This window comes from Rhinolophus sinicus, linkage group LG04 (genome assembly GCF_036562045.2).
Source record: "Rhinolophus sinicus isolate RSC01 linkage group LG04, ASM3656204v1, whole genome shotgun sequence".
Taxonomy (NCBI): Eukaryota; Metazoa; Chordata; class Mammalia; order Chiroptera; family Rhinolophidae; genus Rhinolophus; species Rhinolophus sinicus.
The window spans coordinates 166934264-166958989 of record NC_133754.1 but is presented as its reverse complement, the minus strand read 5'-3'; the positions used below and the strand labels follow the sequence as shown (position 1 = coordinate 166958989).

General features: G+C 42.7%; 1 long non-coding RNA gene across 4 annotated transcripts; it reads right to left on the bottom strand.

Moving 5' to 3' along the window:
- Positions 1-1374: 1374 nt before the first annotated feature.
- On the bottom strand, positions 1375-24242 carry LOC109448632 (uncharacterized). 4 transcript variants are annotated; one of them, XR_012495881.1, is made up of 5 exons: positions 24114-24242; positions 9110-9181; positions 8203-8360; positions 7564-7663; positions 1375-5801 (listed from the first exon to the last, which is right to left on the bottom strand). It is a non-coding gene; the product is annotated as an uncharacterized LOC109448632 (long non-coding RNA). The 4 variants fall into 4 exon arrangements; XR_002137556.2 differs by having other exon boundaries at positions 7564-7655; XR_012495882.1 differs by having other exon boundaries at positions 7564-7655; positions 8210-8360.
- Positions 24243-24726: the final 484 nt, after the last annotated feature.

The following is a 24726-nucleotide window of genomic DNA, read 5'->3' as shown; positions in this document are numbered from 1 at the left end:
CTTGCAATGTTAAATGCAATTGTGCTGTTATTAATTGAATTTGACTAATCCCTGCCTTCCGTAGTGGAGGAGCAGGTCCCCAAGGTCCTAAACTCTGGTTTGAGCTGACTGCTGTATCCCCAGCACAGATGACAGGATATGGCAAAAAGTTAAAGATAGATAAATATTTCTTCCATTATGAATGAATGAATGAATGCATGCATGCATGAATGAATAAAATCCATTCTTTAATTTCCATGTTAGGGATTCTCAAATTCTACTAGCCTGCACTTCTTCAGTTCTTTGGAAACGGTGTTTAAGCTGACCAGGTGCACCATGTTGCTCCAATACAAAGGAATATTCAAGTTAAAACAATGTACTTTTCCTCCTCAGCAAAGCTAGTAGACTGGAACATTTCCCCAAGTCTATTGAAGTTATAGGAAATAACAATTTTTGACAAACATGGAGGGTTCAAAACTGTGAAATCTGGCTAAGAATGACAGCACCCCTTGACTATATTTTTTCTAAATGTTACAATGTGAAAAGAGCTTGTTCCCAATTTGTAATTTACATTTGTAATCGTCTTTCCCTCCTGGTATAGCGTACAGGGAGAGCAACTAGAGGTGGATGGAAAATATCCAGCCCCCGCCTGGGAGATCTGAAGATTTGTAGGAATAGTTATTGAGGGATGTCTTACTTTGACCAAAGCAGTGCCGTGGGAAGTGCTCACTTTTCAAAAGAAGGCAGAGGAGCCTTGACGCTCAGGTCTTCTAACCGAAACCCTGCAGCCGTCAGTAAATGACGCTGTGAGGCGAGGCCCAGTTGCAGACATGAAGGCATCCTTTTTCACCTTATGGCTGTAAGTGCTAAGATCCCTCACACTCATCCCCACAGGGCAGGCTGAGCATCAGAGAAATGCTCAGAACAGAACTGACCACAGGGCCCTGTTGACTGCACGCCGGAGCTCTCGGGGGCTTCCATCCTAAAGATTCCCCTTCCCCCAATTTCTGTTCTCGCCCTCCACACCCAAATCATGTGTCAACATGTGCTAAGACGGTCTAGTTTACATCACCCTTGGTCCAATCCTTGTCTTTTGCTGGTGCTGTTTGCTGTGACATTTTCAGGTGTTGTTGGACACATCCTTTAGCCAAAATCTGGGCTAAGTACCTCATCTGGATTCTTATGAACCTTTGTAGTCATCCAATGAGGTAGCTCCATGGTATTATTATGTCCATTTTACAGAAGAGGAAACTGAGAAGTGGTTTTATTCAGCCAAGTTAAATACTAATAATGTGAGTTAGAAACTGAAGTCGTCCCCAGAGCGTATGAACAGGAGCCAGCGTTTTAAAACTCTCTTCTGTCTCAAGGACTATTTCTTACCTGGACAACTGGACCATTTCTCACCTGCAACATCCTCTTGGCTGGACTTCTTGAGTCCAATCCAGTCCCAAATATTCCATCTTCTGTAGCAAATTCCAGATGAGCTTTTACAAAACTTGACCTGGTTCTCTTTATATGCAAGCATGAAAGTAGTTATAAACTCCTTATAATTGTCGCTCTTTTAAAACTATTATACCCAACTTAAACTATGCAAGCAATACAATTCAAATTGACAACTTAGATATAAGGAAACATAAGATATGTTGACAATGAATCTTTTAGTTTTTACGGCCAATTTCAGAGAGGTAAACTTCACTTGCTGTTGACTTGATTATTTTCGTGTTGAACGTGATGTACCAGAGTGATTGCTTTCGTCTCAGATCTGATCACCATTCTCCTGCCCTTCACAATCTGGAGTCTAACTCCTGCTTTTGCCCCACGCTACAGCCCCTGTCCACTTCTTGGCAGTTGCTATTCCAATCACAACATGTGGCGGGAGTTCCCACATGCCTTTGGGTGTACACTTCCTCTTATGGTTTAGTGCTCATCCATCATACCTACGTGATGAACTACTTAAAAACTCTGCAAAAGTGTCACCTCCTCTCAGAAGCCCTCTCTGGTACTCCCAGACACTCTCATCCCCTGGACTAATTGTGGACCATGTACACATTTCTAGAATTGTATTCATATCATGATTGGTTTGGAGCACTGTCTTTCCAGATAACTGAAGTTCTCAAGGACAGGGACAATGTGAGAAGCGTGGTCATTTTCATCCCTCTGTAACAGATTCGGAGAGGTAAAGCAACTTGCCTGAAGTCACGCAGCTGGGTCTCTAGGTATGGTAAAGTGTCCAATAGTATGATTACTATAAAGACCCAACCTAACTGTTTACTTTTCTGAAACGGGTTTCAGATGCTGGCTTATTTCTTGTATCGTTTCCTTTGTGGACTCAGCACCTGAAGGGAGAGTCTCAGGTGGTTCAGGTGCTAGTGATTTTATGTGGGACATTGAGTTAGTCCCTTCCTCTTCTCGGCCTCGGATTTCTCATCTGTCAGTGAGGGTGTTGGGCCAGATGGCATGAAGCCTCCTTTGATTCAGTCCAGTGTGTACGTGTGGCTCACAACTCCTAGGTGACCTTGTCATGTCAACAACCCATGTTTTGTCAAAAGAGCTGAGCCAGGCTGTGGAAATGGGCAGGGAAAAGAATGGCTCCTTCACGTAGGCTGTTTGCATGGAGTGAGTGTTATCACCAGAGGAAATTGACTCAAGGAGATAGCACCTTACTATCACAGAAAGCCAGGCTATCTGTGGGCAGCGGCCGCAGTCCAGCCCTCCGTGCCAAGAGTGCCTTGGGCTGGGCAGCCGGCCTTCCTGACACCCAGCAAAGATGGTGCCAGGCCCAGGATAGGCCACTGTGGGAAAATGTGGGCCAGAGTCAAGTCTTGTGGATTCAGAGGGCTCAGGCGGGCCCGGTCCCTCTCTGTTGCCCCCATGACACCAGCAACCAGGCGTCCGGCTCTGCCAATTTTACAATCACTCTGACAGAGGGGCAATATTTTCCCCAAGAAAGACTGATGTACCTACACCGCCTGGTTCTCTATCCTGTCCAGGCCTTATCTGGACCCCTGCCTTTCCACCCCATACACTCCATAGCTGGGCCAGGGACACCCAATACTGGTTCCATTTTGGAGCATTGGGCAGAAAGCATTGAAGCAGCTTCATTCCATCTCTCAGGAGCAACATCAAGTTTCCCCAGCCCTCCAGCCAGCTTTGCTGAGCCAAATTCACCTTAAGTATCAAACCTTAACTCAAGGGTCATCTCCTCCAGGAAGCCTTCCTTGCCCTCCCATGGCCTGGGATGGGCCCCGAGCCTGGCACTTCCTTCTACCTCGGCATTATAACTCTGTTTATTTCATGGGTTCTGAGAACTTTGAGAAAAGAAATCATTTATTGCCCTTTCACTCACCCATGCATTAATTAAGCAAATATTCTTGTGTGCTTATTCCCTGAGAGATACAAAATATGGGAGGGGGAAAACAAAACACCCAGAAATGCTCCCGAATGTCATGGTACGTACAGCCTAGAAAGGGAGTTAATCAAATCATCATGCAATATATGAAAAACTAAAGCTTACAGACGCTAGGAACGGTAACAACTCAGCGCACTGAATAGTGGGAGAATTTGATACAATCATAGAGGGCAGCGGAATCTTTCCTAGAGAGATGCTGATGGAGCCAAGGAAGACCTGGAGTTACAGGCAAAAGAAAGAAAAAGATCACGGAGGGTCACCCCTGTCTCTGATCCTTGTGTCCTCAGCATATCTCAGGGCCTAGGTGCTCAGAGTTACTCAAGAAATGTTTATAAATATTGAAGTTGCATATTCTGCAAAGGTGGCTCTGAGTCAGCGATCCAACCCCTGCCGTGGTCCATTTGCCCTGTAACTGTTCCAGCTAATATTTTCATTTCACAGTCATTCTGGGAAATACCTCTGTCTTACCCATACTATTTCCCCTCAAGACCCACAGTCTTTAATCTCACCCTGGACCCATGGCTGCACCATCTGTTGCAGACTTTCCATGTCGTCTGTCTGTGAGGTCTCCCCAAATCACCCACACTGGTTCTCTGTTTCCCCAAAGAACCCATGTGGCTCTATGCCGTTTCTGGTCTTCCATGCCTGAGCAGTTTGCCTGAGCTATCTGACCTTTTCCGCCACCAGAACTCCAGCTTTGCTGTGTCCAGCTTACTGACGGGGCTTTTCCGAGCATGCTCCCGATTTCTCCCAATGCTTCCCAGTCTCCAGGGAACAGGATTAGTTCTGGGACCCAGACGTTCTTGATTCATGTAGCCATGCCCAGCACTCTCTTGAGACACTACCCAAACTTTCTTAATAATGGATTCATCACAGCCAAAAACACATTTGGTTAATCAGTGTTCTTTTTCCAAACTGGAGCCACTCTGATCAAGATTGAAAATGTGCCCCCATTGTAAGTGGCTACTGTTTCCAATTACATATGCTTCTCCCAGCCACCATGCAATCTGCTCACTTCATGCTGGTTTGCAAGAGCTGTTCGCACCAAACCATTGACAGCCACTATCTAAACTGAAACCATCTGCTTAGCCATTTGCCATGCACGGCTGGGTGTTGCAGGCTTACCCAGTGGAGGCCCTGTGGAGCAGTCCATAAAACAAGCATGAATTAACGCAGCCTGTTTTTATTAAATGTCTTGCAACTGATGGGAAGATGGACAAGCCTGTCTGGCAAGGATAATGGCCAGTCTTCATAGCATCTGAAGTCTTAGATAAACTCCAACAGCATCCTGCATCTCAAGACCATCGAGTGTTTCAGGAGCGTGGTTGTGCTTAGAAACAGTTTGTCTGTAAAAGCCTTTTTAAAAACGTTGTGGTTTCTCCTCTTTCTCGTGAAATAGAGTTTATTGGTGAGCTCTTCAGCTGTAACGTATACTCCTGTTTTCCTTGATATTACTTAGATGGAAACTCAGAGAGCAGGAGAAAAGCATCAGAGGGAGCTTTCGTGGAGCAGGAGTGTCATCTATTGCTATTACCAACTTCAGAAGATCGGGGTTGGTAGGTTTTCTCTTATCCATATGGAAAGTCTGCACAAGAGTCAGGTCTGGCTTATTCAGTCACCTGGAATAACCTTCCATGCACTTTGTCTAAAAACCTTGGCCGAGGAAGTAAGGCTTCATGGGAGAGGCTATCTTGACCCACTCGTGCCAGCCACACCTTTGTGGCTGGGAGTTTTCTGGTGCACTGGCAGGAATAATTAGCAAACTCTGCTTCCTCTGATCCCAGGGTCATCAGGCAACTGTACTGGCACATTGTGGATGATTTCCTCAGGATGACTTCCAGGAAATGAGACTAGTTACTCAGTCAATTCTTTTGAGCAAATTTAGGCCCTTGATGCAGATTGCTAAAGTGCTTTCTGGAAGGCCCATGCCAGTGCACCCTGAGGCCAGCAAGGCATGTGCTTGCTGGTGTCTGAAAGCCTGGCTAATACAGTGATGCACAGCAGGGAGAGTACCAGAAGCTCATCTTTTTAATGAACCTTAAAACAAGCTGGAAAGACCCCAGCCTGAGATTAGCAACTCCGTTTTCGCTCCGCTATTGAGTTAGTGCTTGCCTCTCTCTGGGTCTCAGTTTTCCCAAGTGTGAAATGGGGGGCGGGGGGCAGAACGGGTAACTGTGTGGGCTTTTTCAACTCTCATTTTCCTGAACACTTTGGGAGCATATCAAACCTCTTCAGGCATTAGGGGGCTCAGAACATAAATTAGACACGTTCCCATGTGATATCTCCAGTTGTAGATACAAAGCAACTGGGGAGTTGTGTTTTAGAAGTAGGTTTGAGTTTTAGTCCGATCTTCATTCACCATATGGAAGAGCTCGCAAAATCATTTCTCTTTTCTGAGCTCAGATTTCATCATCTGTAGAAGGTAGATAACAATGTCACCGGGTTTTTAGAACGGTCAAAAGAGATAACATAAATAAAACATGGCACATGAGAGCTCAAAAATAGTTCTCTTTATAGAGGAGAAGGTAATACAGTGCTTCTTCCCACCCTTTTATTTTAGTATAGTTTCACTTTTATTTGAGATAGATACTTAGCTTTATTGAGGTATACTTGATTAAAAATAGAATTACACACATTTAATGTGTACGTGTTCTTGAGTTTGGACAGATGCATAACCCGTGATACCATCGCCCCAATGAGGGGGCTAAACGTATTAACCACCTCCACAAATGTCCTTGTATTCTCGTGTGTGTGTGCGTGGTCAGAGCATTTAGCATAAGATCTGTGTGCTTAATGCATTTTAAAGAACACAATACCGTATTGCTAACCATTGGCACTGTGTTGTACAGCAGCACCTCCTCCACTCTCAAGTAAAGAATAATAAGGTTATTTTTTGTTTGTTTGCTGTAGTCCTCACAGAAGTGAGGTCATGCAATATTTGTTTTTCTGTGTCTGGCTTATTAAAGGCACCTTGAAGGAACTATTCAAAATTCTTGAGCATGCAGACGCCTCAGGATGCTGGCTTTTTATCCTAGGCATCTGCAGTTTCCAGCCTCTTCCAGGTTCACCTCCCAACCCTGAGCACACCATCCACCCAAGTCCAAGGGTTTTCACATTTAAAGTGGACTTGAGAGTTCTATGTGGACCCTCCATTTAACTAGATGTATCATTGCATGGATATGAAACTGTCCCTGACATAACAGGTTGGCCTCAGTGGCTTTGATGTTACAACAGTTTACAAAAGTCTCTGTCAGTCCAGGTTGCTCTTTGAGCTAAATACTGATTGATTAAATGAAGAATTCATTCTGCAGGCTTGCATATGTTCACCAAACATTAAGCAACATGGACTACCTTGGGTATAGGGTTACAGAAATGAATAAGAATGGCTTCCTGCCCTTTGGAGTTCCCAGACTAGTGGGTGAGAGACCCAGGTAAACAAATAACAATACAATGTGATAAATACGTTAATAGAGGCAGATGCAGTGAGCTTTGGGAACACGGGGCTGGGGGTGGGGGGGTGACTCATTATGTAAGGCAGAGAAGTTTAGACAGGCTTCCCAGAGGATGTGACATTTAATTTAGATCTTGCAATTTGAATAGAAATGTGTTAAGTAGATGATGGGAAAGAGGATGCTTGATTAGAGGGAGCAGCTTGAGCAAAGGCATAGAGGTTAAAATAAAGAGTTTAGTTTATTTGTGGGGAAATGCAATTGGAAACGTGGTAAAGAAACGAGACAGGTTTGTAGAGTGGCACTAGATCGATCCTAAGAGGCTTTCAGTGCCAGGCTGAGGATCTTGGACACTGTCCTGCCGGTTCCCAGTGTCTAACGTGATAGCACTAGGCACATACAGCTCTTTACATATAAACTAATTAAACAAAAGGAAAAATCAGTTCCTCAGTTGCACTGACTATATTTCAGTGCTCAATAGACTCATGTGGCTAGTGGTTGCCATATTGAACAGTGCCATTTATAGACCATTTTTATCATCCCAGAGAATTCTGTGGATAGAGCTGTTGTATATGATGGAGAGTGAGTGATGGGTTTCAAGGGCACGGTCATGGGTAGAGTTGTCTGTAACATGCAGAATGGAGTCGAGGTGGGAAAAAGCAGAAGCAAGGAAAACCATTAGGAAGTTATTGCGACACTCTAGACAAGAGATGATGAGACCCATACCTGTCAGGATGCAGGAGAGAACCAAGACCATCTTGTTCATGAAGTATGAAGAGACCGAAGACTGTGGTCGTCAATACAGTGCCAGTTGGGATCTGATGAGCTTTGGGGGATAAATCAATGTCATCTCTTGTCATGAACACCCTTTGGCTTGACACCTCAACCCTCAAGCTTCTCCCCCGGCTCTGGGGCTGTGGGCAAATCCCCAAGTGCACGTGAGTTCTCTGCGGGTCTCCCTGCCCCTGCTTGCCTCTGTTTCATCATGCCCTTGGGTCTTAACCGTATGCTATCTCATTTGGCCACTTCTCCACCCAGGGCGACCTGAGTTTGGAACAAGAGGATTATATGGCCAGCCCACACGTCTGTTTTGCTCCGAGTGTCTGGGTTCCATGGTTATAACACAGGCATGGATACCACAGAAAGGCAGGGGCAGATGGGATGATAAGATGTGGTTCCTTGTCTCCTCCTGGCCTGATAGGATCTGTGTGAACCGTAAACAAATTACTTCCATTCACAGTTGACAGGAGGAAGAGCTGGTCTCTGCAGGGGGAGTCGCTGAGTGCACTGTGGTAAGGAATGTAGACTGTTTCTCAGTAATACAGAGATGCTCTTAGGAACAGTCATGGTGCTGTGGGAACTCACTGATAACCTCAGAATGCAGGGCCTCGATGTGGACTCTTCCCAGCCATGTCACCTTGGCTCCGCTCGCACGTCATAGACAGTGCTTGCTGTCGTGGTGTTTCTCAATCCTTTTCCTGTCCAATGAGAAATGTTGAGGAGTACGCAGGGAAAATGCAAACCTTAGAGAAAGAAAGAAATTTTCTGATGATGAAACACTGATTTTTCTGGAAACCTACTCATTCTTCATGGCCCCCCTCAAGCACTAACTGCTCTGTGAAATCTTCAAATACTGAATTCTGCTCAAAGGAATTCTTCTCGCATACCTTTGTCACGTACCAGTTGCAGTCACATGACTATGTTCCTGCCTGCCTCCCTACATAATGAGCATTTCTGAGAAGGGTTTGGCCTAAGTCAGGTTTGTACCTAAAGGACCTGCCCAGAATTCCATTCTGTAAAGTTCAGTGAATTATGATACATTGTCTCCAGGGCAGCTGGGAAAAAGCAAATTAGAAAACCTCTAGGAAAGATTTCAAATAAGAATCTAGGGAAGAAACTATTCATTTTAGGTGCTTTTGTTTGATCATTCCTTTATTCATTTCCTTCCTTCCTTCCCTCTTTCCTTCCTTTCTTCCGTCCTTTCTTCCTTCCTTCCTTCCTTCTTTCCCTCCCTTCCTCCCTCCCTCCCTCCCTCCCTTCCATGCATTTATTCCATTACTGTACAAACATTTACTGAATTCCTACTGATAGCCAAGCAATGTTCACTACATAGAGAGATTAGCAAAATTAAGAGTTTAGAAACTGGTGGAGTAGGCAAAGTTTTAAGGAAATAATGACAGCCCATGTAGGAACTGGTCTGTTAGAGGGATGCACCAAGTACAGGTGAAGGAAATCAGAGAAGCACTCGCTCTATTAAGTGGGGAGCACACACCCTGGACTTGAAATCCTGGCTCCATCATCAGTCGCTTGGGCAGTTTGTCCCTCCAAGCCTCCGTGTCCTCATCTGTAAAATGGGTAGAGTTTTGTGGTGAAAAATGCAATAATATTTATAAAAGTCGTGGCATAATGTCTGGAATAAAGTGCTCAACTGATACTATTTTTCAGGCCCTCGTAGTTGTCAGCCTAAATGATCAGGAACATCCCCAACTTCTCTTTGTTGGAGATAAATGTGACTGAATGTGGTAAATCACTTGCAGCCAAAGCAGGGCGCTTGTTAACATGTTATAGACTATCCATCCTTTGACCAGAGACCTTTCTGACGCACATTCTTATAGATTTGGCTTCCAGAGATTAAACATTATGAGTCTGACTGTATTTCACTTCCCTGTGAAATGTGAATGATCAGAGGACTGTAACTACTTAGCGCTGGAATTGGTTGAGTAATTTTTTCACAGGCTTTCATTGTAAACATACTAATTGAAACATGAAGTTCTAAAGGGGACACAGAAGTTTCCTGATATTCTCCATGGAAAGCATATGTATACCCAGGTTGCGATTATAATTACTGTCATCATTATAATGTGACATCATTAAGCCAACAGGGAGCCAGTATTCTCATGATTGCAGAAGATGGTTGTTGACGTTTAGAGTGTTGGCCACAACAGGGAAGAGACACTGCTGCCACAAAGACTCTGTATCTTCAGAGAGACAGACAGTAAAACTCAGACACAAACCAGGTAGGCAATACTGTTATCTTCCCCCCTGTGGAGTGGAGAAAGGACTGGCTGGAATCAGTTACGCTCACTGATTCCTCTTGTCACTCAGAATGAGAACCAAGGAGAGGCCATGTCAAATTGTGATCATTGTCTCAAAGGACAGGGCCATTGGTGGCAGGACAGAGCGAAGAGTCCTGAGTAGTTTTTCTCTCTGCAGCTCTGCTTGCTTCTTGTTGATTGAGAACAAGCATCCTGGTCAATCAATGATCTCAATTAAAATGGTCTCATTTCTAAACTGCTGACTGCAATCAATCAACTTTTCTCAAACACACTTTGAAATTACTAGTAGCCTTCCAAGAAGTTTTTTTTTTTTTTTTTAAATTTATTGGGGTGACAATTGTTAGTAAAATTACATAGACTTCAGGTGTATAGTTCTGTAATACATCATCTATAAATCCCATTGTGTGTTCACCACCCAGAGTCAGTTCTCCTTCCATCACCATATATTTGATCCCCCTTACCCTCATCTCCCACCCCCCACCCCCACCCCCCTTAGCCTCTGGTAACCACTAAACTATTGTCTGTGTCTATGAGTTTCTGTTTCTCATTTGTTTGTCTTGTTCTTTTGTTGTTTTTGGTTTATATACCACATATCAGTGAAATCACATGGTTCTCTGCTTTTTCTGTCTGACTTATTTCGCTTAGCATTACACTCTCAAGATCCATTCATGTTGTCACAAATGTTCCTGTATCATCTTTTCTTCCAAGAAGTTTTATAAAGGGAAGGGGAAGGAAACAATATTTAATGGACCCTTCTCTTCAAAACAGTGGATTGTCTTTAGAATTCCTTTGAGAGATCAGAAGCTTTTTCTTTTTAATGATACGTTGGGGAAAGCAACAGTAGGTGCCTTTATTAGCCCAGACTCTCTTGATTTTAAGTTTTAGAAATCTGACTCAAAATATCTAAGTGAAAGAATTTCCTGTTTTATATAATCATGAGGAAGAGGGAGGTTAGGAATGACCTGAAGGCATGGAATATATTTTATTTCTCTATTGATCCCTAGTGTCTCTCTAGTATGTTGAACTGGACTGTGCTAGTAGGGCAGGATATTCCGGAGACTCTGTGAATGAATCTGCATTTTAGAGCAACCAGATAAAACTTTATGTTTCCATCAGCTCCTGGGATGTTTCCAATCGCATGTCTCTGGACAAGTCCGCCTGCTCTGTATTGGTGGCTGAGTCTCTAAATCTCTTCTGCCAAGATTTCCACCCTCTGCTTTAGCACTTCCTTCATCAAGAAGCTCATTCTCTTCCAAGGCAGCTGTATTTCTCTCCTGCGCTATTTCTTAGCGCCCCTTTATTCCTTCAGCTCTGTTAGTCCCTTTTCTTCGGTATATTTTTTCAGTAGCCCCATCATGCATAATTGACATGATTCATACTAGAGCTTCCAGTGCTGGATTTATTCTCACCGATTCAGTTTAATTTGATTCAGTCAAATTTTGCGGAGTATGTGGAACTCAGCTAGGTTCTGGGGACACAGAAGTGAGTACAATATAGGGACTGCTCTTAAGAGCTATAGATTGTGTCAAGGATGGAATTTTTAAAAAAAAATCATATGTGCTTTCAAACAAAACAGGAATGTATATGAAGTATAAGGAAGGAAGTGGCCAGGTGTTCTCCTAGGTACTGGAAACCTGGGAATAAATAGAATATTATCACTGTTCTCAGGGAGCTTCAGGACTATCAGGGAAGATACACGATCATTGTTCATCATAAAAAATTTGCTACTCTAATAATATTATAATGGGCAATAATAATATTGATATTAATAATTGTTAATACTATATAAAATCATATATAATACCATCAAAATAAAATGTTTGTCATAAGATTATTGGTGACCAAGAATATGGCTATATTATTCATATCAAATATTTATTACACAAATGTAATATTTATATCAATCTATATCTATATAAAAGTATATAGATGTACTGTAAGGGAGGGAGTGGTCAATTCCATCATAACGAAGGGGGAGGAGGCTTCACAAAGTCCTGTGAGGTCGGTCACGTCTCCTTTCAGACATCCTGCCCCCTCATGCCTGCCGCCACCTCAACTTCCCCTCCACACATTTAATGCTTTGCTTTCCATGGCTGACTCTTGCTATTGGCTTAGTTAGAAGACACATAATAGAAAATCCCTTAGGATGGTCTAGTAGCATGCCTTGTGATAGCATCTATGTGACGAATATAGATATGTGCATTTCCTCTGAGTGATTTCTCCAAGAGGAAATATGTGCAGAGGAGCAGCCGACTGTCCTGGCCAGAAGAAGCACAGTCTAGCCCTAAGCCCTTTTGCTGGGAGCAGGGATCTCTGAGGCTGCCCCTGCATGACATGAGCCAAGGGGTGGGTCTCCTGTGTCTGGACCGTTTGGCCTGGATTTTACATTCCCCAGGATTTTAGTATCACAGGGCTGGGCAGGGTTGAGAGAGGCCATTAGGACAACATTCTCTTGTTTTAATTTCCCCAGAGGTAAAGGGTCTCCTGCTATCTTCAAAATATCTTCTCGTCTTTCAACATCATTTAAAGTGGGCAGTTCTTCCTAAGTGGTGCAGATGGCATTTGAGGTGGAAAAATGCTTTTGTCATGCCAGACTCTCCCTTGATTTGCAGGGTAGTTGTCCTTCTTGATCTCGGCCACTAAATGCAAGTTGAGCTCCCGCCAGCCACTGAGACAACCAGAAACACCCCGCACATTTCCAGCACCTACCCCCAGGGAAATAGTTCCATTGCCAATTGAAACCATTGGATGATGTCACCAAATTTGGTTTCTGTTGAGTCTCAATTATTGATTCACTCATGTAAACCTTACAAGAACTAAGCACCTACATCTTATTGTAAACCTTATAAGAACTAAGCACCTTTAATTGTCATGCACTGTGAGGGCTGCAGAGTTGACACCTCCTGAGATCTCACTCCAAGTACAAAGAAAAGATGAACACAAATATTATAGTATTTGTTCGTTCATTTGAAAATAGGTACTGAACATCTGTTTACCCTGTGTCGGGCCCGTGACTCAGACACGGTCCCACGTACACAAGTTCCATGTGAGCGCAGAGGGAAAGGGCTTCCTTCACAGTCGGGATCTGGAAGTTTCCTGGAAGTAATGTTTCAGGTGATATCTGCAAGGATTTGAGAAGCTAGATATTGCTGATGCCTGGGATGAAACAACCCCGGATGCGAAAGCCACACATGTTTGTGAGATGGTAGGTGACCTACTTTGACTGGAGTGACAGCTGAGAACATGTCAGTGTGAAAAGGGGGGTGTCTGGAAATAAAGGGGTGTGAACTCTTGGGGAGTTTACGTTCTCTTGGCCATTGAAGGGATTTTAAAGAGCATATTTACCCCAGATCCAGAGGCCGTTCCAAACTGGAACCCATTTCTCAGGCTTCTCCCCCCACTCATGTTCTCCACACATAAGTACACACTTGGACGTGCACACATGCACATGTACACACACAGTCGCACACCTGTCTCCCTTACTGAAGTAAAATATCTTTTGTCCACTTATCCTCACAGGAAGCATTTCCAGTTCAAGGCAAGATGGTAAAGACTTGCAAGTAGATTTTATGTAGCCAACGCTGTGATGTATACATTGAATTTGCACCTGCATTGGGCAGGTCCACTCCCGCTCACCAGAGGCCCCAACACTCCCCAGCGTCCCCCATTACCTCTTTCCTTGGTGCTCTTGGGGTTGAAACTCCTTTGCTTGACTTTCAAGGCCTCTTATTATTGGGCCTCCACCTACATTACCACCTCACCTTCTGCAGGTGCCCTCATGCACCTCCACCCCTACCGTCCTGAGCTGCATCATTTGATTTCACTTCCCTTTGCCTGATTTTCACGAGGAATTCCTGGCCCTTCAGTTCTCAGTTCACACACCATCGCCTCCGGCGGGTGCTCTCTGAGCCTCCAACATAAATTAAATGTCGTCTACCTACCACTCCCTACCCCCATCCCAATTTCTCTCAGTCGAGACTCCAGCCTACATCTTGAGACTCTTTTAAACTACTCCAACCTTTCTGTTCTGTTTAACATTTATTGTCTGATTTTTTTCATCTGGGTACATAGCACACAGGGTAGTTACAATGAGCTTATTTATAAATAGACGATAGATAGATAGATAGATAGATAGATAGATAGATAGATAGATAGATAGATAGATAGATCTTACACACACTACCCATTGCTCTCCAGCCATGCCATCTTCCAGTTCCATCCTGCCCGCGGGCCTTTGTGCTTCCTTTTCCCTTTCCCAGAATACAATTCCCACCTTCTCTCACATCCCTTCTCCTGGCCTCCCTTCACTAAATCATTCCCCTACTGTTCTTCCATACCTCAGCCCAATGACCATTTTCTCAGAAAGCCAGGCTTCTCTGAGTGATACAGATTAATGTCATGCTTTGCCTGTATCGCTGACCCAGTATCTGCTCCTTTATACTTATTTGGGTAGCTTTTCGCTTAGGCGTATCGGCTCCAATAAATTGTGAGCTCAAGTAGGCAAGACACTACATTTGGTTTTGCTCGGTACTGTTGCTGCTCTAGCATTTAGCAAACAGCTGTGCCAGGGGCTCAGTGGCTGTTGATTGCTGAGTATATACGTGAATAAAGAGGTTGGCTTTACATGGTGTGGCATCTAATATATCATATCATGGGATTTTACATGATCTCTACCTATAGTGATTGACAAATGACAAGAAATAGCAACTAGACAAGCATTTTAACTCCAGCCTAGTCTTAGCCTAGTCAAGAAAAAAGTGGCATGTTTGTTTGTTTGTTTGTTTGTTTAGGCTAGACATTGAAAATGCAGGTGTTGAGGAAATTTTGTTTTTCTTCAACGTTGAGATTTATTGCAGGCATGAGACCTTACACACAGACTTGGCTCCCAAAGGATGCTATAACTGACTCATCCAGGAGAGATTTTAAAATGTGGTTTCTAATCAAATCATCTGTAGAGCTACCAGGTACTTCCTATGAATTCTGTGGTAATTAAGATTCCGCCATGAGATATTAGTCATTAAGAGCTTTTCTCATCATCTTGTCAGCTTTCCTGGAAATAGAAAGTCTCTGAAGCCATCAGTTAGCCACACTGATTTATTGAAATCAAATGACCCTGGGCCACACTTAGGATTCCATACTGATGAAATGCTTTCTGGTAACTCCTTTTCTGTAGAGGCGAGAGAATGAATTTATAGTTATTAATATCAAGTCTTGTTTGTACATATTTATGAACTTGGAAGAAAAATGCAGTATCAGCCAAAAAGATAGCAGCACTTGAACTCTATACCCATAATCCACCTCTCTGTACCAGTCACTCGAAGGTCGTGGGCCTTCGAGGAAGAAGGAAAAACCTAGAAAGCCAGGGTCCAGTTCTCCACTAAGATGCTGAGCAAACTCTTGCCACCGGCCATCCCTTGCTGCGAGGGGCAGAAGAGGCTGGCCTGCGCTGTGGCCTCCAATCAGTAACAGAGGTTTCTGGCCAGAAGGAGGGGCACATAACCCAGTGACTACCCTCCTGTCTGCAAAACAGCAGGAACAAGCCCAGTGAAATGCCAGCATCAGAACAAATAACCAGACTGACAAAGCACAGTTCCTATTCATGCCACAAGGTCCAAGATAGCATCCTTCTGTATCTCTCTGGATTCCATCTCTTTTGCCTGTGTTCCCCACCTGGGCCCCTCCTGTCGTGTGCCTCACAGCAATATCCTTCTGGACATCTTGTCTGCTTCCTGATAAAGCCCACAGACCTGGCTGTATTCGTTTTCCGATATTCACAGGGATCGAACATCCTGTGCATTCTTCCCTGCACCCCCATTACCTCCCCACTCCCCATATGCACACTCTATGCAAAGAATCCTCATCTATCTGATTTCTGGAGGCATTCCTCAGCCGTAACAGGTGGGTGTTAAAGGAGTGGGAGATATCTATGTGCTGTTACAGACTGAAGAACTGACCCTTTCAGGCTGATGATATTGAGTGTACCCTCTAAACCGACCTCATGGCAGACAGAATGATCTTTCTGAAATAGCTCCTACCTTGTCCCCCACCCCTCCTTTTTTAACAACGTAGATATCCCCAATGTGTAAATAACAAAACCCAAGCTCATTAAGCTAGCATTCACTGACCTTCATTCATTCTTCCCAGTATCACCTTCGGTCATTCTTCCCAACCCCCCAATCCTACACTCCCACCCATTAATTGTCTTCATGGTCCGTCATGGACACCTTTTCCATGCCTCTCTGTGCTTTGCCAAAGCCATTCTATCTGCCTTAAACCAACTGACACTTGTTTGTCTCTACCCAGAAAACACTTCTGCCTTCAAGACACAAATCTCAAACCCTTTGCCTTCCTCTCTTCTCCACCCTCTTCACTTCCAGGTGTACAGATTCCTTTTTCTATGCTCTCTTGGCTTCTAATTCCACCTCTATTTAGCTCTAAATTTCTAATAATATTAGAGACAAGAAGACCCTGAGGTGTCAGATACAAGTAGGGGTCTGAAAGCCAAAATTATCACAATGGGGAGGGCAGACAAACCAGAGTATATGGTCACACGAGCTACTGAGTGTGGATGAAATGGAGGTACAAAGAACAGTACCCAGACAAGAAGAGGGAATTGTGCACAATACTATGGGACTGCGGAGGCAGGAAGGAAACATTTCTATTCGTGAGGGTTGGTCAAGGTCAGCTTTCACTGAGAAGATGACATTGGAACCAGATTTTGAGGAATTTGTACTTGTCATCTCACGAGGAAGAAAGGGTAGCCCAAGCCCTTGTTGTCAATGTTCCCAGCAGCCAAGGAGATAAATGATCACACCAGAGAGTGAGGGAGTAGCAGCCCTACTCATTTTTTGTAGAAATGTTATCAGGGCAATTTGCAATTTTGATCATCATTTGCAATTTATCAGAAAACTATGTAGAAATAATGATAAAAATTATTCAGAAATTTTCTTCAAGCTGATTCATACTCATGCATACTTAAGCTCACAGATTCAGGGAGATTTATGAACTCTGATTTCAAAATCATAATGAGGAACCTAATTGAATCATTTTGCTATAATGATAGCATCTACTATTTATACAGAGATTTACAGTTTGTCATAGAATATCAGCAGGCACTTTCAGTGTATTTGGTAAGTGTTCTCCATGTATTTTCATATTTAATCCTCATAGAAAATCTATAGCTGAGTCTTGCTATTACCCACATTTTATAGATAATGAAACTGAGACATAGAGAAAAATGTATAACTCACCCAAGATCATATAACACAAGCTTTTGAAACTAGGCAAGTTGATACTAAGAGCCCAAGCTGCTATTTATCTCAGTCCAATTCCCTCAAGCATTTCAGAATAAGAGTATGGATTTTGTTAAGAGAATTCTTTGTCTAGAACTGCTCCAGTGCTAAGTTCTTTTCAACTCAAGACAAGTGATGGGACTTCAATAGATCCACTTGGAGAAGTCTGGTCCCTGTGTTTGGTTGATGGAGAAATCAGTGTCCCTTCTGCCTGAGGAGCCTAGAGAATGAGAGACTAAGAGCCTGGAGAGCATGTTTGCTTTGGTATCAGTCTACTTTCCCAGGTTGTTGGAGCAAGGAATTTGTGGATATTTCCTGTGGACAAGTGATGGGCCCTATGGGAGAGAAAATTCTGTGAGTGTGGGAGGAGAGTGGGGTGGGGCTTGTATCATCCAACCTCCTTAATGGTGTCATTTTGAGTGGGGGAAGGAAACTGATGGTGGTGGTGGTGGTTGGGAGGCTTGGGACTGAGTAAAGAGTTGAAAGGGACCATCTAAAAGAATGTTACATCCACCCCTACCCAGGAACCGCAAGATACAGGGACCTAAGAGGGACCCTCCAAAAATTCCATGAAAATTTAGACATTTGCCTGGTCCAGAGAGCCTAGAGACAGCTTAAAAGGGAATTTGTTCAAGTAACAACTTACCTATCCCTTTATCTCTCCTTCCTCTTTCTCCTCAACCTGAGATCTTGGTGGAAACAAAACAGAAACCAGAAGGGGCTTGATGGTGAGGGTAGGGGTGGGGAACAGTTGGAGAAGTGTAGGGCAGAGAAACAAAGAAGCCAACATGCCCTTTATTCCACTGCAGGCTTCACTAAAACATCACAAGATGGAATGGGGAGAAGGTATGACACTAAATCAGATTTGGCACTGAGATTCATTTCTGGAAGTGGACACATTAGGATTTTCAAATTGAGATTGTGGTTTTAAACTAAGGGCCCATTGCACTCTAACCTACAAGGAAGTGAACAGTGGGGACCTGCTGGGCTTTCCTTGCTGGAGCAGTCGATGACCATCCTATTGGTACTTCTTAAAGGTAGTGTAGGAAACAAAAGTAAAAGAACAACATATCTGCAGCAACCGCAGTAGTTGTACTACACAAAACCCCACTTTGTAAACACTCCTGATAGAAATTCCTACATAGAGAAAAAAATAAACCCACAAGGGAAACTCAAGAGGTATGGAATTGCAGAACGATGAAGTTACCTAATAAAGTTGTTTTTAAAAAAAAAAGGACTAAAGAAAATAGAAAGATAATTTAGAATTATAATTTTAGACAAATAGATCACAGCAGAGTTAAAGGTGAGAAAAGGGGGTAGAGACAAAATTAACATAAGTATGTGCTAGACACTCTTTCCTATTCATGCAAGTCGTAAATACTAACACATTGAAAATACTAACCGTGTAACAAAACACTGATATTAACTTAATATAAACTGGGAAACAGAAAAGAAAAAAGATACAAGGTATTTTTCTATTGGATAAATCAAATTTTATATACTGATTAGTTATAGATTACCCTGAAACAATTTTATAATAGAAAGCAGCAATAAAATAGTGAAAAAGTATTAATGTAGCAAGTACAATAGGTATAAATGGTTAAACTCACCAACTCGAAGAGTATTAGTTTAGATTTTAAAAAAGACAAATTGTGTTGTCAACATGCACGCATAAGTAAAAAAATATACAAGAAAGTTTCAAAATCTAATGATGGAAAAAGACATATCGGGCAAATATAAACCAAATGAAATCTGGGATGGCAGGCTTAAACACAGAAGATTCGTTTTGAGATGATTACAAAGTTCTCGAAATGGGTAGTGGTGATGGTTGTACAGCAGTGGGAGTGTATTTAATGCACTGGATTTTATTTTTGAAAACAGTTAAGATGGTAAATTTTATATTTATGTGTGTTTTGCCACAATATAAAAACAAAAACATTTTTTTTTAAAAAAGCTGAACGAAACAGTATCTCAAAAGAAATACAAGCATGTCATATTGTAGAACAATAGAGCAAGAAGAAATATCCATCATGAGTACATATATTCCTAAGAATATAGCCTCCCAATATATCGAGCAGCAAATTATAAAACTGTGGTGAAAAACAGATAAATCAACAATTATAGTAAGAGATTTTTTTAACACATCCTCTCAAAACACACAGATTGAATAGCCAATAATAAACATAATAAATGATCTGAATGTAGTCAATTCAAAAGTGGGTTAAAAATATATCTTATATGGAAGTATAGTTTATCTGGCAATGGAAGCATGTTTCAACAGCAGGTAATCAATCTATCAATATCACTTGTCCATCTTAATATAATAGACCAAAGAAAACTTTAATATGATTACATCACGGATGAAGAACTACAATTATTTATTTTAAAAAATTATCTGATGAAGTTTAACGTCTACTTATGACAACAAAACAAGAGAAAACAAAAAACAAACACCTAGCAAACCAGGGATAAAGCGTTTATATAAAAACAGTCTATTCCAAACACTACACTCCATGGAGAAACTTTAGATACATGACCTTGAAGATGGATAGACCAAGGATGTCTGCTATTCACACTACTAGTTAGAGTGGAACTTCAAAACAGAGGCAGGGCCTTCTGGGACATCATCAGTTGGTTTTCAGAAAGTATTTTTCTCTCTTCATTTTTCTCTACTTCTCTATTTCTTGAACTGCTATTTTTTAAATATTGGCAATTCCGTTTCTGTTTTCCCTTAGCTTTTGTTTTGTTTTGTTTCCCCCCCCCCCCATGACTTTAGGAGGGAATCTGCTCCTTCATCCCACTAACTTATCTTCCCGGGTAATCATTCTGATATTTCCCCCCAGTAGATTTGTTTCATAGCTTGTTTTCTTTAACAGTTGTATTTTTCATTTCTAAAATCATTACTTGGAATTGTGTAACTTATTTGCATTTCACATGATCGATATTCTTTGTTCTTTGCATCTATGCATATTTTCAATTCTTGTCCTTTCTATCATTTTACTTTATTATACATAATGAATGTTGCTTTTATACTATTTATCCCATATGATTATTTTGGCCTGTGTGTTCATGCTCCCCTAGATAATCACTATTCAGTCTCGCAAGGTGTTTTGAGGGGATGGTTAGAAACCTACATCTAAGTGGGTGTCCCTCCTGGTGACTTTAAGAAGAGAGAGGTTGCCCCTCCTGTTTGCTCCGAACACCTCCTTCTATCAAGAACTCTTGCTTGAAAAAAGGAGCAAGAGGAGGTCATCTCTTGAAATTACAGTCCACTGGCCCTGCCGATAAAGAGGTAGGAGAGGAATGAATGCCCAAGGACAGCTCGTTAGCAAGGGCCTGGTTTGACCTCCCTCCACCCAGACACTGCTCCTTCACTGTGGTTTTGCTGTGTTTCTTTAAGAATTTCAGACCTCTTCAAGTTGCTGTGAGTGAGCTGTAACCCTCAGAAGACCCCCCACACTTACTAGAGGAGGGAAAGCCTACGAGCATCAACCCCGGGGGCAGAGGAAGGGTTTGCGTAGTAATCCTTCATAAGCACTGCTATACAGAGATTCAGCAATGGGTCCCAAGCAAGAAGCCAGTTTCCTACGTGTAAATGATTAGAAAGTTAATTAATAGCCTAGAAATCATGACTGTATGGCAACTGTACGTTGTCAGCCTTTGGCTGAGTCATTTCCTCTCTGAGTCATGAAGTCTCTGTCAGATGGGGATAAGAATAGCCCTTCCCAGGCCACCACAGGTGGGTTTGCAGGTGAGACTGGGTGAGAGGGTGTCGGGGTGTTGGGGACGTGTCCAGCACTGTGCCGTCAGCACTCCCATTCCCTGGGCCTGGCTGTGCTCCCAGATCTTCATGCCCTTGCTTCCCTGATGCTGTACTTGGCAGGTTGAATGGTGAGCCTACCCCTCTGACAGCACCAGAGCTGTCCTCAGGACCTGTGAATGCAGCATGTCCAAGTCCCTGGAGTAAGTGCCACACTCCATGGGTCTGCATTGTGTGCCCTTACCTGCTCTCGGGGCTCCAAGACCTGGTGGGTTCAGGTTCTGTCTGAGTTCTTTGCTGGCTGGAGACCCACGCCGCTTACATGCACAGCCCTCATCCACCACCCCACGGCTGGGGAGGCCCTTGACAGAAAGCATTTGCCTGTTATTAATTACCGGGAATCTGTGGGCTGAGAGATCTTATCTGTTCACCTTCTTCTCCCTGGGTGTGTGCCTGTGTGGAGCATAGTGAGGGGTGTGGGGGGGAAATGATGAGAAAGAGCAAGTGAAATGCAGCAGCCACCGCCTGTGGTGCTGTAAAGAGAAAACAACCCCCTGAGGCAATCCACCAGCACTGCAGGGATCTGTGTGCTGACCGAGATGTGCTCTGGGAGATGCTGGGCCACTTCACAAGTGACAGTCACATGTAAGAGAACCCTAAGGAAACTGCTGTGCGCATGTACAGCAGTGACTGCAAAGGGCAAAAACAACAACACCCTACTTCCTTTTTTCTTTTTTTAAATAAAATGAGTTACTTGCTGCTAGTGCAGCATACAATAATTAAAAACGAATAGAGTTTGGAGTCAGAAGACCTGGGTGTGAATCCTGACTCCATCACTTAGTAGCTGTGTGCCCTTAGACACATCATGTGATCTTCCTAAGGCTCATGGTCCTTGCTGGGAAAGTGTAATGATGAATATGCCATGGAGTTTTGAGATAAATGAAATATAGTATGACATAAAATGAAAGCTGGAAATACGTTCTGACATAAAATGAAAACTTGCCCAAGTGTAAATACATGTTGGAAACTGAAAGGAGCCCTGCAGATCGGGATTGGCTGTTACTGGTATCACTGGGTTAGTCCTCAGCAGGGGGTGAGGTTTAGTAACTGGATTTGTTTCATGGTGATAGACTGGGGTGACAACTAAACTCTGGGCTGCTGAATGTATTCTTCAGGTTCCAGAACTTATGTAGTTTCCCTTGAATGCAAAAAACAGAATGTTTTTGAGAGACAACTACATACTAGGTACATGAAACTCTCCACTACAACTGTATACGGGAGGTGTTGTAGTTAGCCTCCAAGATGTCCCCCAAGGATCCTGTCCTGCTATTCACATCCTTCTGTAGCCCCCTCCCACACTGTGCCAGGATTGGTCCATGTGACCAGTAGAATATGGCATTAGTGATGGTATGTCACCTCCAAATTAGATTACAAAAGACCCTGTGGCTTCCTTCTTAGGTGCTCTCTCATTTTCCCTCTCAGATCTTGTACTTTGGCAGAAACCAGCTGCCATGCTGTGAGAGACTAATGGGGGAGGAGCTCAGACCCCTTCCAACAATCATGCAAGTGAACTAGGAAGTGGATTTTCCAGCCCCAGTCAAGCCTTCAGATAACTACAGCCTTAGTAGACAACTTGATTGCAATCACATGAGAGACCGTGCGCGACAACCACCCAGCCAAACTACTCTTATACTCCTGACCCTCAGTAACTGTGTGGAATAATAGATATCTGTTGCCTTTAGCTGCTAAGTTTTGAGTTAATTTGTTATGCAGCAATAGATAACTAGTATAGGAGTTATAATTATTTTTTCTTCTATAGATTAAAAAACTGTAAATCAGAGAGGCTAAGTATTTTCTCCCTTAGGTCATACAGTTAAAAATACTGGATTTGAACCCGGTCTTTTTTACTTCAAAACCAGCATGTCTTACCCCTAACGATGCTTCCTTCCCGTGATGGATCTACACTATTATCCCGAACAGGGGAAAAATAAACATAAAAAATAGGCTTTTCAAGAAAGACACATTCTTTTCATATATAATTTTTATGATTACTCTGATACCCCAAGAATTATTTTGAGTAATGAGTACCCTAAACCAAATATAAATGACTGAGCTGGGAGGAAGGAAAGAATTAATTATTTTTTATACAATGTCTTGCTATCTATCCACTGAATGCCACCTTCTGGGAATAAAACTGAATATAATCGGCACAGTTCTTTATACCATTGTGCTTTCAATCTGCTGTGGAGAGCAGTGCAATAGCAGATTACAACTGATAAGCAAGTGTAAAATAATAATTGAGAGCTCTGGAATTTGGCAGATTTCGGTAAAAATTTACCACTTAGCAGCTGTGTGACTTTGGACAAATGACCAGTTACTTACTCTGCAAAAGACTGTACTAAAGTCTTCAAATTGATCTTTTCTTCCAGTGCTAAGCTCTTTACACGCATTATCATACATACCAAGTTCTAAATTCTTTACATGAGTTATCCCATTTAATCCTCACAACAATCCTATGAGTAAGTATTATTACCCCAATTTTATGGATTAGCACCTATCTCATTGAGTTGCTAAGAGAATGAAAATATATAATCCACATAGTGAGCTTCACCCAACATCCAGCTCATGGTAAGTGCTAATGGAATGGTTGTGACTTATTGTGGGTTACTCCAGCCAGGACCTGAGACGAGACTATGTGTGCATGTGGTTTATTTGAGAAAGGATGGAAGAAGCTGTGAGAGAGTAACTAAGTGAAGTGACCTAGGGAAGGGCAGAAGATAATAAAAGAGTGTGTTAGTGAATAGGTTCTTTCTGAGAGCAACTGGGACTCAATCCCACTGGGGAGTCCTTGAGACACGACTCAGGATTGTCCCAATAGCGATACAAATATGGGTTATTTATCCAACAACTCTTACGTCTCATTGATTGAAGTTAACCTTGCAGAGCTTCAGCCTGCCTTGGGTGTGGGTCAGACATGCTCTATGACCAAAAAGCATCTTCAAGCAGATGCACAAGAAGCTCTTGAATAGGGAAAATGTCTGCAAATGGCTCAGAGGTAGGCCTAAACAACACCTGTTACAAGGAGCTATTGTTAACATGACTGTTAATTATAAGTTAAATAATATTACAGAATGGTTAACATTGTGATAGGTCTATGGTATATCTTACCTTGGAACACAGTGAGGGTCCCCTTCCACCCTTGGACAAGAAAGGTAGGCCAGGCTTCTCAGATGTGGGCTCAACGGGAGATGAATGGAGGTTTAGGGGAGAAAAGAGAACAGAGTTTCAGGCAGAGAGAAGCTCATGTGAGAAGTCTAACCAAGCGTGAAGAAAAGGGAAGTCTAATTCTAGAAAGTGAAAGCAATTTGGTAGTCTGAATTTTGAGTTGAAAGAAAGGAACCTTGAGAGTTAAGTCTGGAAAGGTCAGATACTATAAGTCAGACCATGCAGGCCACATTGAGGAGTTTGGGCTTGACGCCAAGAACAGTAGAAAATTCTAATAGATTTTCAATAGAGTCGCATTTTAACATTTCATTCAAGTCCCTGTAAGGAAACTAGATGTCGGGAAAGGAACAAATTTGAAAGCAAAGAGGCAGATTCGAAAAGCAGTAGTTTAGACAAGAGTTAACATGGACTGGACACAAATAGAGATAATGAAGGCTTAATAGTGAACTTCCATATCTCACATCGTTTTTGTGGGTCAGGAATTCGGCAGCAGCTTATCGGGAGGTCTGGCTCAGGGTTTTTCATGAGGTCGCCGTCAGAAAGCTGACTATAGTCA